Here is a 17,304-nt window from a genome sequence, read left to right on the forward strand (position 1 = left end):
CTGCGCAATATTTTACCAACGTGTATTTTATTTTATACACAACTCTCGCAGACAGCCTATATACCTCTGCTTTCGTACCTTAGCATATTTTAAAAAGGTATCTTTTTTCTTTTTCATTTCATAAAAAACAATGTTTTTAAATATTTCACCATAAAAACTATTTGTTTGGGTTTCATCTTCTCTTACATTATAAAGTAATAAATTAAGTGGACTTAATAAACACTTTTTAACAGTGAACTCGATTACATTTACAATTTACCTTTAGTTGAACTATTAAAAATTAATATCTACATAAAAATTGTTCGTATTTCACTTTACATTTTCTTTTATTTATTTATAATAATTATTTTTATGTTTAATTATTTATCTTTAATTAACCATTTATTATTTATTCATTTAATATTCTATGTGTCTAAATTTTTATAGAAAGATTTTAAAAATAAACAGAATGAGTTTTGTGTAAAAACTATTTAGAACACATTGAATTTTCAATTCGATTCATTTAAATATCGATTATATAATGAATTAATGAATGAAATCAAGTTTCGTTGTCACAAGAAACAAAACGTCAAGGTGACGTAGATATTCAAGATGGCGGGCGACTTGATGTTTGCGTTCGGAAATGAAAATTAATTTATTCGGTATCGGAAATTTTATCCGCTGTCATCTAGGCGCAACCGAGACTGCCATATCGAGCAGGCGGCGATCATTAAAAAACTAGTTCGGCTCCAACGACCGGTTCGTAAGATTGTTCTCCCGTTGTACCCCTTTTTTCTCCGACGTATCCACTCCGCTCGCAACACACGTAAAGATTTAAGGGCAACGACATTTTCTAAAATACCTTCTCGTAGCCGATGTGGGCGATTTGTAAGTCATTGTCCAATTTATATAATGCCTTTGTTCGAATTCTTTTAAAAATAAACACGCAATAAATATACTATCGGAATAATCGGACATGATTTGAAAATCTCCCATATTTTTACATTGTTTATTATAGAGAATGATCGCTTATAGGCGTAAAATCTTTATGGGGTGAATTTATATCTCTCGTTGAATGCTTACACCTGCCTAGTTGTTGAATAAACAGATGAAACAACAAACGTAAGAAACATAGTTTAATATACCCCATAATTTCGATATACAGGCTGATTGGTTATGGATATAAAAGCTTTAAAAGGACGAATATATAGCTTATTTTCTATTAATTAAGATATAAGTTATATATTTAAGTTGCATCAACTTAGAAAAAAACGGTTTCCAAAATAATAAATAACTTAGTAATTAAAAGCTTTTCAACATTCGAATTTATATATGTCCCCACAAACATACCAACAGAATTTCTTGACAATCCTAATTTCGAGGTAGGTTCTAGATTTTAGGCAATAATTCTAGGGTAAGTCTTTTCACGGTACTATTTTATATATTTATTGAGGTTGCCATTTGTTAAATATCTTTTAAGGCAATTTTACATTAACAATAACTTAGGAGTCTTCAAGTTAAGAGTGAATTGGTTTCTTCTAGGTAAGCATATAGCATCGTAGACCTGGTCATCGCTTAACATCAGGTAAATCGAAGGTCAAAAGTTTCGCATATAAACGATAACAAAAAACTTACAATTTATTGGTAAAAATATTGTCTCTTAAATCTCCATAGTAACTTTAATTGAATTAAAAAAAAAAAAAACAAATTAAAATTTATGCTATCGTAAAATCGCACTCTATTTAGCACAGCTTAATGAAATGCTATCTGTTAAATTTATTTTATGATAAAATTCGCGCTTCAAACTGAATGACGTGAAAAATAAACGCTTTTTTTCCGTTCGAAAACCAATTAACAAGAACATTTATATTCATTTACTGAACGTATTTAATACAGAAGCGTCCATGTTTGGACAATCACGATTTGCATACAATGAAGGGATCATTAAAGAAATTCGCGTATATAACTTTCGTTCGAGCGAGGACACGGTAGACGATGTCGCCAACATCTTGGCGCATTTTATTGTTCGAATATAAATTTATTTGGCGATGCATCGAATGTTCGAGACGCCGGTAACTTATTTAATAATTTACAAACGTGTGGAGAATACTAATTGAAAGATATGCGAAGTTCGATTACTAACAGTGCTATTTAGCCAGCTAAAACTAGCTAGCTATTGCGAAAGCTATATCTAAGTCGGCATAACAGAGTTATAAAATGACATATCTTTTAAATTAATTATTGTAAAACACACACATATTTAAACCCGATTGTTCCAAACTAATTATTGAGCATTGAATATTTATAAGTCTTGTTGGACATAAATAACGACGGTGAGAGATTTTAGCTCAAATTATCGAATCGTTTTTATATTGTTAGTTAAATATATATTTTCTCAAAGCTGTTGTATTATAAGTTTGTTGTAATCACCGAAATGACTTTAATATTATCCGCAAAGCAGACGACGATCTGTCATTTAAAAACACTACTGCTATTTCTTTCACATATATGTACAATAAACGTTAAATGCTATTTAAAATTTTATTAGCATAGCTTATATTATATTTAATTCTTGATTTGCTTTTTTTTGTTTCTCTTAATCTTTTATTTATTTATTTAGGCACAATCAAGATACTTAATTATCCCGTCAAGCAATAAAGTAAAAACATGTTTTAGTTAAAAAAAATTAATCCTATCAACTTCATATTATAAATCGATTTTATAACTCCAATAAAAAACGTCATGCGTCGAGATGAAGATAGCATATAAACGCGTTGAAAAATTCCATAAACTGTCATCTTATCTACATTCCACAGATTAAATATTATTTATAATCGAATTTAAAATGGCGCGTTATAATTTTTTTTTTCTTTTCAATGTGAACATTAATTTACAAACAAACGATATCATTACAATATGTATTATTTACTGCCAATATTAATGTAGTCATTTTTAATGATATATCCATAAATAATATTTAAATTTTTAATTCCAATAAATATTATTTATGTAATAAAAATGTCTTTAACAATTGGTTGGTTGTACAAATACGAGACAAAATATTTAATCGTTTTTGTATCGGAATCGATAAAAATCTTAGAGTTTTTTGTAGGAACATTCTCGAATGTTTACGAGTCCGATGCGTGATCTCTTTACGGAATAACCTCGTAAATTTCCTTCCCACGACGCATTAAGAATTCAGTTTACATGTATATACGAAATTGTGTTCTATATCTAATGCATTTATGTATTGTGTCGTCTGGCAGACATTTTGTAGGTTATGGGTTCTATACAATAACAATAAATGTTATATAGATATCTGTAATGGGATAAATATTTGATTTGGATATCACGTTGTCATTGTCATCTTATATCTAAACGGATTGGAAATCCTTGATTAATCTGATCCTTTGCTTTGACGGATATTCTAGAGGAACTTTGTTTAATTCTAGCTATTAAATTTAACTTTCAATAATCACTGATATATTCAAAGAGAAAAATTTGAATAAATAAATGTATTATCCTGCAAAAAATCATTTTTGCACTAAGTTGAATTTTTGATACTATATAAAAGTGTTGCTGTTGTTTCTTCCGCTACTTCTTCTGCCAGCGCTTACGCTTTTGGAAGTAAAAATAGTGATATTAACCAAACAACTGACCAAGCCGAAGTTCGGCACTTTCGGGCGCTCTTGTGTCGGAATGCTGAGCGGGTATTATGGAGGAGTAACAGCGCAAGCCTAGGTCTTCTAGTTGATCCCTTGACCCTACTCACTCCATCGGAGCGTTTCAAGACCTCGGCTGCCCGTTCTAGTAAAATAGAAGCATGTAGTAACCTGAACCGAAGCGCTCCCGGAAGCCAGCGTGTTACTTTAAAATAGGTCTTTGTCTAAGTGCCCTCCGTGCGCTGCCACCTCAAAACTATGGAATCTGCAAGTGCCAAATAAAGTGACTGTCCGATCCAAAAAAAATGTTCATATATGTTTATATGCTCGTTCATTTAAATCGAAACAAGTCACGGCTCACTCTGTAAATGTATACTTCATTTGTCAGCAAAAAAACTAAAATCATTTTTTTCAATGGAATCAGGCATTACCCCGCGGAAATCCATCCTAAGCAAGAAAAGAACCAATATTTAGCCACTTCCGCACATGCAGTGGTAGTCGTGCAACAAAGTGCACCGCCCGCCAACCCGCTGCCTTACTACCAAACACAGAGTCACTCTGTGTTTGGCACTAATCGGTGTAACATAAATCCTGAAGATGCCCCGTGGAGGGGTGAAACACGTGTTGAGTGGTTTGGCGGTGGCAGTTGTGTAATTCGCATTGTTTGCCGCATACGCATTTATCAGCGGGCTGGCGGCGGTGCACTTTGTTGCACAACTACCACTGCATGTGCGGACGTGGCTAAATATTGGTCCTTTTCTTAATTTAAATTATCTCTTTGCATATATGATACAATACAAAACAATAATTAACTGATAATTTTGAGATTCCCAACACTGGCAATTTTAAAACCATATATCTGTGTTTTAAATTCAAAAATAAATCAAATTAGTCATCTAGTTATTATTTTGAAAATAAATTATAAAATGATTAAAATGGCGTTTAATTTTACAGAAATAGAACCGTAGATATTACAGAGTCGTAATAAATACATTTTTAAATAATTGAAATAAGAGATATTATAGTTTAAAAATTAATTTTTAAACGTCAAAATATTATAGAAATCAAATGTTAGGTTAGAAAAACAACATTGCTGTAAAGCGAAAACACCTCGTGAAGTCACCGTAGTGAAGGTGTTTAAGAACAGGGCGACCACACAGACGGCATTCTTAACTAATTGAGGGTAATTTTATAACCATTTGGGACATAGCCTGTGTGCCATGGCATTTCAGTGTCAGGACACTCCCTCGCGGAATGCTTACACCTGCCTAGGTGCTGAATAGCAGCGCCATATTGCTATACAGATAATACGACACACGTAAAGAAACATAGCTTATTGTATCCCTCTATTTCAATATACAGGGTGACTGTGAATATAAAAACTCATATGTTGTCAATTGATATATGATACATACTTTGCAAAAATTAATCGTTTCAGAAATAATAAATAACGAAGCAATAATGTAGTATAAAAAAGCGTTTTCGAAATTCCAATTATTATACATTAATTGGTGTTTACTATATGTCTGTGTTGATTTAATACTGCCAAAATTAATCGATCCGTCGCATTCCATCATAAAAAATTAATTAATATAACATATTTCAGAGTAATCAGTTTTTAATTTTTGCCTAAACGAGTGTAAATAATCAAAAATCTTCGTATCGATCTTAGACCTTGTATACAAAGCAACCGTAGATAATTATGAAATTGAATCGATATCTAGAAAAATCGATAATAATCGATTTAAATACCGCAAAGAATTGTGTTTATGTTCGCATTGGCGGGTTTAATTTTAATTATTCCGTATCGTTTGTATTTTCAATGAGATCACTTCTCCACGCCTTCACGCCTTTCTTATCATCACTAATTGGATCTCGGCTGTGGGTCGATTTTTACAGCTCAATCCATTGCCGGCCTAAACCGTACCTTACTTTGTACATCTTAAGTTATGGCGCAATAAAACCTCGCCTCTTTTTATAATGTGTTAATATGCCGCTTACTTTTTTTATACTACATTTCTCGTAAAACGAAATGACTGGGTTATTTTTAAAAAGATTTATTTTGAATACCCTGATGCAATTGCCTATCGGATTGGGAAGTTTAAGTGACATTTGGCAGGTCACATCGCTGGCAAAACAGATGACCAATGCTGGTCTTAAAATTTCTGAGTTGAGACCACGTACCAGCAAACATATCCAGGACTTGCACCCACAACCACCTTGTGATCGAATCAAAAATGCGTATATCCGTAGAACAATTGAAGTAATCAAAGTAATAAAAAAATGAGCAGGCTTTATTGCCTGCAGAATTGTTTTAAAGTGGAGACCGGCAACTAGAACATAGAACCTCCATCTACAAGGTGGACGTTAAGATCGTTGGATGACGTTAGATGTAGGCTGCTTCCAGTGGACTTACGCCTGCGATAATGATTATGATCTTCATGTTTCTTCATCATCTTTTTAACCAAAAAAACGCCTACTGCAAGACATAGCCTTCCCCCAACGATCGTTACAATTACCATTCCTGCGCTGCCCACACCAGCGACTTCTCAGCCTTAAATCGTGTTTAGCTTGTGAATATTTATACCCGAGATTCCTGAGTGGATTGCTCAAGTTTGAACTAATAAAATAATCGCCTTCAGAGCTCTATCATTGAGAGAATTGATTTGACGTGTGTTTTAAAATTCATAGAGCACGCGGCATATCTCTTTTGACAGCGGAAGCCACATCAAACAAAAACGTCGGTAAATCAGTACCACGTCTAAGAGGCTTACATACTAGCGCCATCTCGTAGGCTTTTAGAGAAACTATGATAAAACAGTTCTATGTATTTACATCTAATTAAAGTGAACAATCTTTGCTATATTTAATTTAATATAGATTGTTCATGTCTTGTTTTTAATATGTATATATTTCTTTTTTACTACATTACACAAAAGTAATGTATACTTATATATGTATACTAGCTGATCCCGCAAACGTTGTTTTGCAAAAAAAAAATTGATATTTTAATTTACAAATAAAAAATAAGGGTTGATCGTAGAGGGGTGAAAATTTATGGTTGTATGTATTCTTGTATGCTGTATCATAAAAAAATAAAACCAAAAAATTTCGTTAAAATTTTTTTTTTTTTTAAGTGTGAACAACCTTTATCACTTAGGGGTATAGAAAATAGATAGTAGCCGATTCTCAGACCTACTGAATAAGCATATTAAATTTGGTAAAAATCAGTCAAGCCGTTTCAGAGGAGTTCAAGTTCGAACACCGTGACACGAGAATTTTATATATTAGATATTTTGCTTCAGGCGTGCCTATTTTAAATAAAAACATAAGACATTTTATGTAATAAATGACAAAAAATCATTGCACAGCATTATATTTTAAAGATAAAATATAAATTCAACGAAAAGTATTCAGTGTATTTTAAAAAAACGACTAAAATATACGCAAGAAGCAGTATAAAATATTACGCAAAATAAATTGAAGCACATGTTATATGATAATGCGCTTTTTATCTTAAACACACCGACCTGTACGCGGCATTTATATTCTTAAAAAATTCCATTTCGTTGTTTTTATATCGCATTCAATTAGTTTGTAGTAATGTCACACGCGAGGGCGTGTTTGGCGGGAAAAAAATGGCGTGAAAAAAGTAATGCGCCATTGCTGCAGATATGTCAACGTCTTTGTTTGAAAAAAATATATAAATAATCGTTTATTTTTTATATTATTAACAAAATACAAATCTATAGATATTTCGTTATTTTTTTTTAATTTACTCATTATTTTGAGACAAGCTTTTGTATCAAGAGAGGATACAACACATAATTTATGTCGCAAGATTCTAGAATAGATATAAATATATCACATTCAATTTGTAATTATGCACATAAATTTAAATATCGAATATCTCCTGTTCTCGTCAAAGATAACCTCCCTATTTATACTTGTACTATGCAATTTGCTTGACTATGGATGTAAAAGCTTTGAAAAAACGAATTTATAGCTCATTTGCTATCATATAATATGTAGTACATACTATACGAAAGTCGATGGTTTCAAAAATAATAAATTACGTAAAGATAATATAGTAAAAAATAAAACTTTAATATTCTGATTTCAAATTGAAATTTATTAATATTTGTTATCTGTCCCTATAGAATTTTCAAATTATTGGCCTGCCGCATTCCAATAGAGTTTGACAGTTATTATTTCTTTTTCAATTACGCAGTTAAATAAACTATCACCCATTTAAAGGTAAACAGATAATCCTAGAATTATTGGTAATAAAATATACACGTAAACTTTATTATCAATTACCTCTCCATCTCCTCTAAGGATGGTTTGAATATACTCTATATATTCAAGCCGATTAATTTTATACAGACAGCGCGTAAATCGATTCGTAAGAAACCACAACAAAATCGATTCTCGTTAGCGTAACGATAAGTCGATGATGGCGGCCGTCGTACGATGTATTTTATCGTTCCATTCACATCACTAGCGTCTAGTGATGGAGCGGTACACGCTCGAGGCGCATCGGAACAATTGCCTCTTGGACTGAAATTCCACCGCTCACGATAACCCCGTCCTTCACGTACGGTAATGACTCCAATTTTACTTCCAACTTAACACGCTATTTTAAACTTTAACTGCATGAGATTAAATTCAAAGTCACTTGGCCTCAAGTAAATGTTTAAAAATTCATGTTTTTACAAGACGTTAGCCGTTGTTGTGGCGGGTTTTTATTATTTTACACGAGTATAATGCAAGTGTTATGAAATAAAATAACATATGAACTAAACTGTGTTGGAAAACCGAATCTTTAAAGCGGCTATCAGTGTTTCTTCTTTCCTATCTATTTAATATTGAACATCCAACGTTCGGTAGTAGATATCGGTAGGCGTCCTTGCTCTAAGGAGAAACACCCTTTACCTGACTCAAGACCAAGCCAATAAACAAGTTTTCGTTAGCCAAGGTACAGAGACAGATTCAAAGATGCTCACCATCCACGAGGCTCAGGGGCTAAAGAGCGAGGCGGTCATCATTGTCCGTCGGACAACAGACACCCTCAGGCTGTATAACAGTGTCCATCATGCGACGGTAGCAATATCACGTCACACACGTGCGTGTATTGCACGGACGAGACTCAAGATGCGATCGCAAGGTTCATCAATGTGGCAAATACGGCAACCGCCGCACAGATACTGGCGCACAACCTGAGGATGCCAATATGGAGTAGGTGTGAGGAAATGATCACACGAAATGTAATTTTAGGAACTGAACATTTTTAGAGCGTCGATAAAACAGAGACTTGTAAACACTAACATGCAAAAAAGCAAAAAAAATATTTTTAGAAAATATTAACATAAATTTTAAATCAAAAGTTTTATTATTATAAAGGCAATTACACTTGTAAATTACATACAATAAACTAGTAGTGGTGCTGGTGACCCAGCTGTAGAAGATTAAGACTTGCAACCGTAGAGGGCGGGTTCAATTCCCGGAATACTATTTTATATATTTCACACTATGTGCATTGATTATATAGGATTGCCACTGCTCACAGATAAGTTTCCAAAGAACGGTAGCAACCTCCTCTACATAATACCACACTGCGACTACCAATCCACCTGCTAAGTGTGGGGATTATGGTATATCCAGCCATAGATATTTTTGGAGAGGACCTATGCTTTGCAGTAGACATCTAGAGCTGAAACAACGACGATAATAATCTATGAATTTAAAAAAAACGCCAAAAGTCATCGGTATATTTTGGATGGCAGGCTTTTGGCCACCCTTGAATTTAAACATTTAAATGGTTGACATTTAAAATCAAAAACAAATATTGGATATTATATTTTTACTTATGAGTATTAAAAGAAATACAAATTTAATATATAATTTTAATCGTGATACATTCTCATATTCAGTTAGCGAATACACGAAATCCAAAATGTCCGTTCTTGCACGTATGTGGGTTATGATTTGCATACAATGCCTGAATCAGAGAAGACAAATGTGTTTAATATTTTCGTTGCAACATTCCTAAGAAAGTGTCAAGCGAGTTATGAATTGTATGTGTTTATATCTATTAGAAAATACTATCGTAATCTTATATGCTGAAATATAAACATGTAGGCTGAATAAAAACGACATAGTTAAAATCACCGGAAATCGCTGGATGCATGCGGCCTTGTCATCGTGGCGATCTTTGGACTATGCTTATGCCTTGGAGTGGATATCAAAAGAAGAAGAATACGGACTCTGAATTGATATATTTTATTCGTGTATAATACATTTAAGCCCAGCGCTGAAACGGCTTCCTTCCAAAACCGGTTGGTAGAGGCTTGCATATAACTATCGACAACCTTCTATCATATGTGAGAATGTTTTACGCTCGTCCAGTGTTCTAAGGTCCTTGTCTCCAGCTCCAGAACTTTAAGACCCTAGTGGTCATCTGTTTCGCTATGTAGTCTGCGCACTGTTTATATATACATCACATCAATCTTGAGTCAATCCAGAAGAAATTCCGAGCATAAACATAGCATAAACCGTGAACTTGCAAATTAGCAATTAAAATTGTGATTTATAAATGTAAAATAGTAAAAAGTGTGTACATAATAGAAATCTTAAATAAATAAATAAAATTGTAAAACAAAAATTTTAATTTGTAACAGTATTCTAGAGCGATGTATGATTGGTAACAAGGAATGGAAAGGAACGAAAGAGAATGAAAAAGACAAAAGAATGAATGAAAGATCTTAAAAAGGATAAAAGTGGAGTATGGAAATAAAAAATTAGAGCCATATATAAACAAAATGAAAGAGGTCACGTTTCTGAACCATAAATATTTATATTACATATTAAATGAATTGATACGATGTTAAATCCGTTACGAAATTATTATAAACGTAAGTTTTTCGTAATTTCAATAATTCAAACGTTTTCGAAGGCTTATATCATTGGATTAACATAAATTATGTTATAACTTGATTTAAAATCAACTTGCGTAACAGTTGTCTGAGAAAAGCTCAATGCAGTGTAACGTAATGTTGCCATAGACTATCGTAAATATTGATGCATTTGACAGTAACGTCATACGTCTGTCAAAGTCAAAATCAAAATATTATCTATACGAAAAGGCAGTTACAATCACTTTCGAATCGTCAATCAAGATAAAATGTCGGCATTGTTGTATGTACAGGAAGCAACCAGCTCGGAAGGCAGTTCTGCTGAGAGCCGGCGAGAAACTCAACAGTTGCTCTTTACAAATATAGTTTTACAAAGAATGCGTGACAATAATTAGCTTCCTGAGTTTGCATCAACAATATTTTATTTACATTGATGATGAAATGAATGATTTATCAGTATAGTATTCTTTGATACAATAATATACTTTTTTCGATAATATTTTTTTAATATTTGTATTAAATGTCCCCTGTCGCAGATCAAAAATTATTTGTGAAATTTTATTGTACATACGTATACCTTGAACCGTAAATCAATCAAAGATTCAGTGTTACCACAATATTTTTTTCTAAGGTGTCTTCGGTATTTATCCACTGGCAACACCAACTTACAATTCAATTGGACTAGAGGTGACCGAGCGAAGAGGTTTTGACAAAACTAGATCACTTTATAGTTCGCTTCGGTCTATTTACTTCGTTTACAGGCCATCCACTAGGCGAACCGATATAATCAAGGCTTTGGAAAGTCAGGTCATTGAGACGATTTTTAAAGGAGACCTATATTTTGCTGGAGGCGTCTATCTGCTGATATTAATCTCAGAATGATTCATTTTATAAAAAAATATTTAATAATTTCGTGTTAATTTAAAATTAAAAATACGCTCATTATATACCGTTAGGGGTACTACATATATGTATATACATATATATATACACAAACGATACAATGAGAAGGGTATATATACGCAAACATACCTACAGTAGCGTAAATGCACTAGTACAGACTATATACCATGAATTTCAATCAGACCGAAGTCTATAAACAGCGCCAGGCATTGACTAGACCATTAAACGCGTATAATTAAACTGTGTCGTAAAATACATGCAGAGTGATGTTACAGGAGTCACTAAACCGCAGCGCAGCTATCCCAAATGGCTATAAAATTGCCGCCATTACAACCGCAAACTGCTAACGCACTTCAACGGTTTATTCTCATCACTATGCACTAGTGTTGTGATGTGAATAAAATTATCGATAAACAACCCTTTGAATTGTTTTTAGATTAACTATAAAAATACCATTTGTTTTTGTTGGTTAGTATATACATTAATTATTGAACATATAACTAGAGAAGAAAAAGTTACAGGGAATATATTTCTGATCATTAAGTTCAAGTAAGATCAGACGGTAGAAGGGTTATAAAAACAGTTCTATCGTACATATATTTTATTTAACAAGGAATTATACATGGTGACAACCACCGAAATATTTCACAACACAAAGAACGAGTTTCACTAATGAGCCAATCGGGGCTGACGGCTAAACATTAAAATTATGCAGGTGGAGTATTTAAAATCAAAAGTATTAAATAAACGTTATTAAAATATTAAAGAGTTTCTAGTTTACCGACATGTGTGAAAATTAGGTTTTTAGTTAACATAATGTACACATCAATCAGTGTAAAATTTAATATAAAAAAAATAATCTTGAATCTATGGCCAGCTCTTCTCAGCAGATCAGGAATCGATGGTGACTACTTATAATGCTTAAAATAATTGTAGAATCAAGCTTCTATTAATTGTATATCAAAATATTATATAGCTCATATAAATTACTGTTAGCGACATCTAGTATAAGCTATGAAAACTTATGTATGACTGCAATAACAATAAATATATTTTTAGTCTGTTCTATGAATGTGAACAAGTCCTTTAAATTAATAAGTTCATTTACGAATTTGGAATCATTTGTTAATATTAAAAATAGTTGAATTACAAAAGAAATTTTGAATTAAAATAGTCCTGAGATGTAAATCCAAAAATGGTACGTACAAATCTGATGCTTGTGGGAAAGAGACACACATACGGCTATCTCATTCGCTCTACAAACATTATTGACAGTTTTACTTTTTAAATAAATATTATTAATTTACCCTTAAAATTTAAAATTCTGTGTACATTATTAAATAAAGAATTGAACAGCAATAGCCCTTCGATTTTTATTACATGGGATAAGTACTTCTAAATGACAGCAAATGCAATATATACTCACCTTTTTAGAGCTTTTAGACCAACAACCAAATGCCCAATATATACGGCCTCTTTACAATAAATAGTAGATCACCGGTATGTTATATTTTTAGATACAGTCCCCCTCTAGGAGAATGAAATAATAAAAAATATCTGCTACAAAAACACAGTACGTGATATTTTAAAATCGCACTCGGAATATATAAAAAGAATATAATTCCTGTTTTCTCCGAAGTCATGGCGCACGACAAAAAAAAAGTTTATTGTGTGTTAATGCTTTTTAATCTGTAATGGAACCTCTTTGAGTTTTCGTGACTTCGCGGGAACGTTAAAGGCAACGCTGGTTCTCCCTTACCGCCTTATTAACACTCGCGAGCCTCGGAGCACGATTTTTAGGACTATTTCACACTGGTTATGGTTTTAATATTTTTAATTTTTGTACTTAAATGTAAAAGTGCCTTGTAACATAAAAAATTCAGTTAACATTATAATACATAAAATAAGGTGTTATATGATTTATCAAACTAAACAGTGTTGTACAAAAGCCTCAAAATTGGCGCCAAAATTCCGTTTTTATGTTACAAGGCACTTTTAGCCTTAGCCGCTGTTTAGTTTAATAAATCGTATAACATCTTATTTTATATATTATAATGTAACTTGATAAACTTATTTATGGTATCGACATAATTTTGAATGTTAAGAACATCCTGCATTTTAAAAAAAATATTCGACTTTCAGGACTACATCTCTTGATGTACAGTTAAATTCCTCAGGCCTGAGATGAACATGAAACTCTATGTGGTTGTGGGATTCTTTCTGGATATTATATCATAGTAGCTTTTAGAGGTAATAACAACACACAGAAGAAAGTAGAAGTGTGTATATTCATTAAGCTTAGGCCATATTTATACTATTTTGAAAACTATGAAAACAATGTTCAATTAATAAAAATCGTCAGCCAATCACGCGTCGAGAAATATTGTAGAGCGCTCTCTTTCGCACGATTTGTATAAGGAATTATAATTCTGTGGGATTCCCTTTTCGATGCGCCGCTGACTATGACGTAATATAGCCTACATGGATATATATTTTTACCAATGTAGAATTATATATTTAATAAACATATAAATAGCCTTGAGGCGAAAATATTTCCAAGAATACAGTATTTTTATGAAGTCATTTACAATGTAGTAATCATTAACAAGTTCTTTGACTTTTTTTCAATTCTAACAAAATTTTTCTTAATACTAACTGGGAGCCCATTTCCCATAGAAAGGTACATAGAAATTGTTTTGGTTGTTGCTTCTAGTATTTATATTAAAACATAGTTATGTGGTTTTTACCCATTAAAATCACATCGGTGTTTTTTTAATGGCTCCATTTTTGGGGCCTCTCTGTCATATACGAGCAGGGAACTTTTTTACCATAATTAGTTTCATATAATCTTTTATTTTCATCTTATATCGTTCTTATCTTTGCCCTTGGTTGTTATGCTCTGAACTGATGTGAAGATCACCTAACCTGTTAAAAAGATAAAAAATAAGCCCTGCCTTCTCGGTGAAGGACAGGGCTATATGGGATTCCTACCTAATAACACCCCCCCCCCCTCCGGTGATCACTCTCTGCGCGATATGCGGGAGTATATCCCGGTCACGGATCACCACACTACCTTCCCTCCTGCTTTGCTATTTTAGATAGCCGGTCCCGGAATATTTCACATCTTCCGCCCCAAAGTTGCTGAAGCTAATGGAAGTTAAGGGCTTCCACCTTAAACACCCGAGACTCCGAAGGTCCCGTTTCTGATCGGGTAAGACTCCGAGTCTCCGAATGGAATCTGTCCTGCCGCTTCTATCTAGACCATAACGATCTCACAGAAGGAGGCCACGGTTCTCTGAAGAAGATCCCCCTAATATCGCCAACACGACTGCTGTCAAGGAAAGGTCTTCCGATCTTGTATCCGTATTCTTTCCGATCTGACGCTCAGACTCCCAAGCAGGACGTGTGACGTGGGACGTGGCTGAACTTTATCGAAATTATTCTGCTTTAAATAAAACAAATGAATTATATTGTGTAATGCTTCCACGCGATGATTTTAGCGAAAAAACTACATAGGAAACTATTTAAGCTAGTTCTTGTATAATGTGAATTGTTTTTAACGACTCTATTATGCAGTTAAACTTAAGGCAGTGTTTGAAGCACGCGGGGTCAAATCGGATCTGAAATCATGTGCAGCCGGGTACAGGGCCGCTTTCTCGGCGCCTCCAGCGACACCCACATATGTCATTTAAATAACAAAGTCCCACATCTGTTAAGTTTTAAGATATCACGTGTCCTACAATCGTATTTAAAATTGTGGGCAACCTAAATTTAGACTAACAAATAGCACTCTTTTTACAAATAAGGATAGAAGAGTAAGCTGTAATAAAAGCAAAAATATAAAAAAAAATTAATGTAAACACGCCCTTACAAAATAAGAAACGACACGAACGCCGCCATTATGTCGGCAAACGACGCTCTTCGGGTACGTAATATTATGCCAATTAGTTGTTTAAATGTCACTTGTATGTAAACTGCAATTGAATGGCGTTGGGCAAGAATATTACATGTTTTGCTGCGAAGATATGGAAGAAAAATTTACAATGGCTTATAATATTTAACACGTTCACTGCGGCTTGAGGTCGATTCAGCCTCATGGTAAACTTTGCACTGGTGCGGCGCCTAAAACTCGTGTTTTCTCTCTAGTGCGGCGGCTATTTACACTCAACCGTATGAGGTATGACAAAGACAAATATAGCTTTCTTTATGTCTGCGAAGCATTGACTCAATATTGTAAAAAAATATTGATGAACATGAGGCAGAAAAGGCCTCAACCGCACTACTAGGAAGTTCAGCTTGAGGCTGATTCGACCTCAGCCGCACCAGCTGAAAGTTCTTCAAAATTGGGCCCGCAGTGAACGTGTTAAGAGGTTCAAAAATCAATTTGTCAACCAGCAAAACTGAGGCTTGAACTCAAATCTATGATCTACTGTTTATATATAATCTGTTGGAGGTTATTTTACATCATCATCAGCAGCGCATCGAAAAGGGGAATCCCACAGAAATATAATTCTTTATATCATCGGGCGAAAGAGAGCTTTCTATAACACTTCTCCACTTGTGATTGGCTGACGATTTTTATTGGTTGAACATTGTTTTCATAGTTTTAAATCGGTATAAACACAGGCCAAGTTTGATGGATATACACACTTATACTTCGAACTTCGTGTTGTGATAAAGATATAGTTACAATCGAAGCGTTTCTTTAAAGGGACCCTTGTTCCTTTAGAGCTTTGTAAACTTTAAGTCCACCGTGTTTTAGGTCAGAGTTCCCCAAAATTTTTTGTGTCATAGACCCCTTGCCATGTTTTTCCCTGTCGGGTAGACCCTCTACTTACCTGATATTGATTTCCTGTAAATTTTTAACTTGTGTCATTTCTAAGTTTAGTGTTAAAAACTTACAGTAAAAACACATGTTAATTTATACATTTATTAATTGCATTTAAATTAAAACGACTCAAAATAAAATTTATTTGTATCTGTTATGTAAAATATACGTAACATGAAATAAACATAAAATAAACAATAAATAACATAATCAATAAGTCAATATTTTAAGTGAGAAGGATGAACCTGATGCTTTAATAATAAATTATCAACATTTGGCGTCAATTTTGTAAGGGTTAATCTTAAATCTCCTCGGCTAATGATGTCCAGTCTGTGGAACCCCACGTAGACCCCTTGCAGGTTATCATAGACCCCTAGGGGTGAATATAGACCACTTTGGGAATCAATGTTTTAGGTGATACATGTTACACAATATTTTCCATCACCATTTGCAATGAAGATGTCATAATCGTTTTTATAGTTTTAAATCGGTATAAATATGGGCTAAGTTTGATGGATATACACTCATATACTACGGATTTCTTGTTGTTATTACTTCCATAAATCACCAGCCGTAGGAAGAAACCCACAAACCTATTGCATACCCCTCTTTATAATATGAAATCTCAGGACTTGGAGATTATATAGTACGCAATAGTAGCAATTCAAACAAGTATCGTTCCGAAATGCCCGTCAACATTTTACCCACCAATTGGCTTCTAGCTAAAAAAGCTTCACTACCAATAAATACAATGACTATCAACTGATGGCCGGTGGGCGACAACAAGCCTGTAGATGCGGTGTGGTTAGGTCGCCCACTAGATGGGCGGTCAACAAAGTTCAGGACGCGGGAAGTAGCTGAATGTGGGCTGCACAAAACCGATCTTGGTGGCGATCTTTGGAGGGAGCCTTTTTTCTGGTATCGGGGGGAATCTTCTAGATGAACATAAGATATCCTGCTCTCTATGGAAAGGACAGGGTTATGTGGGATTGCTACGCATTAAAACCTCCTCAGAGAT

The sequence above is a fragment of the Battus philenor genome, unplaced genomic scaffold (genome assembly GCF_028537555.1).
Source record: "Battus philenor isolate CCGP_79_NKW_IND1 unplaced genomic scaffold, ilBatPhil1.0.hap1 SCAF_15, whole genome shotgun sequence".
Taxonomy (NCBI): Eukaryota; Metazoa; Arthropoda; class Insecta; order Lepidoptera; family Papilionidae; genus Battus; species Battus philenor.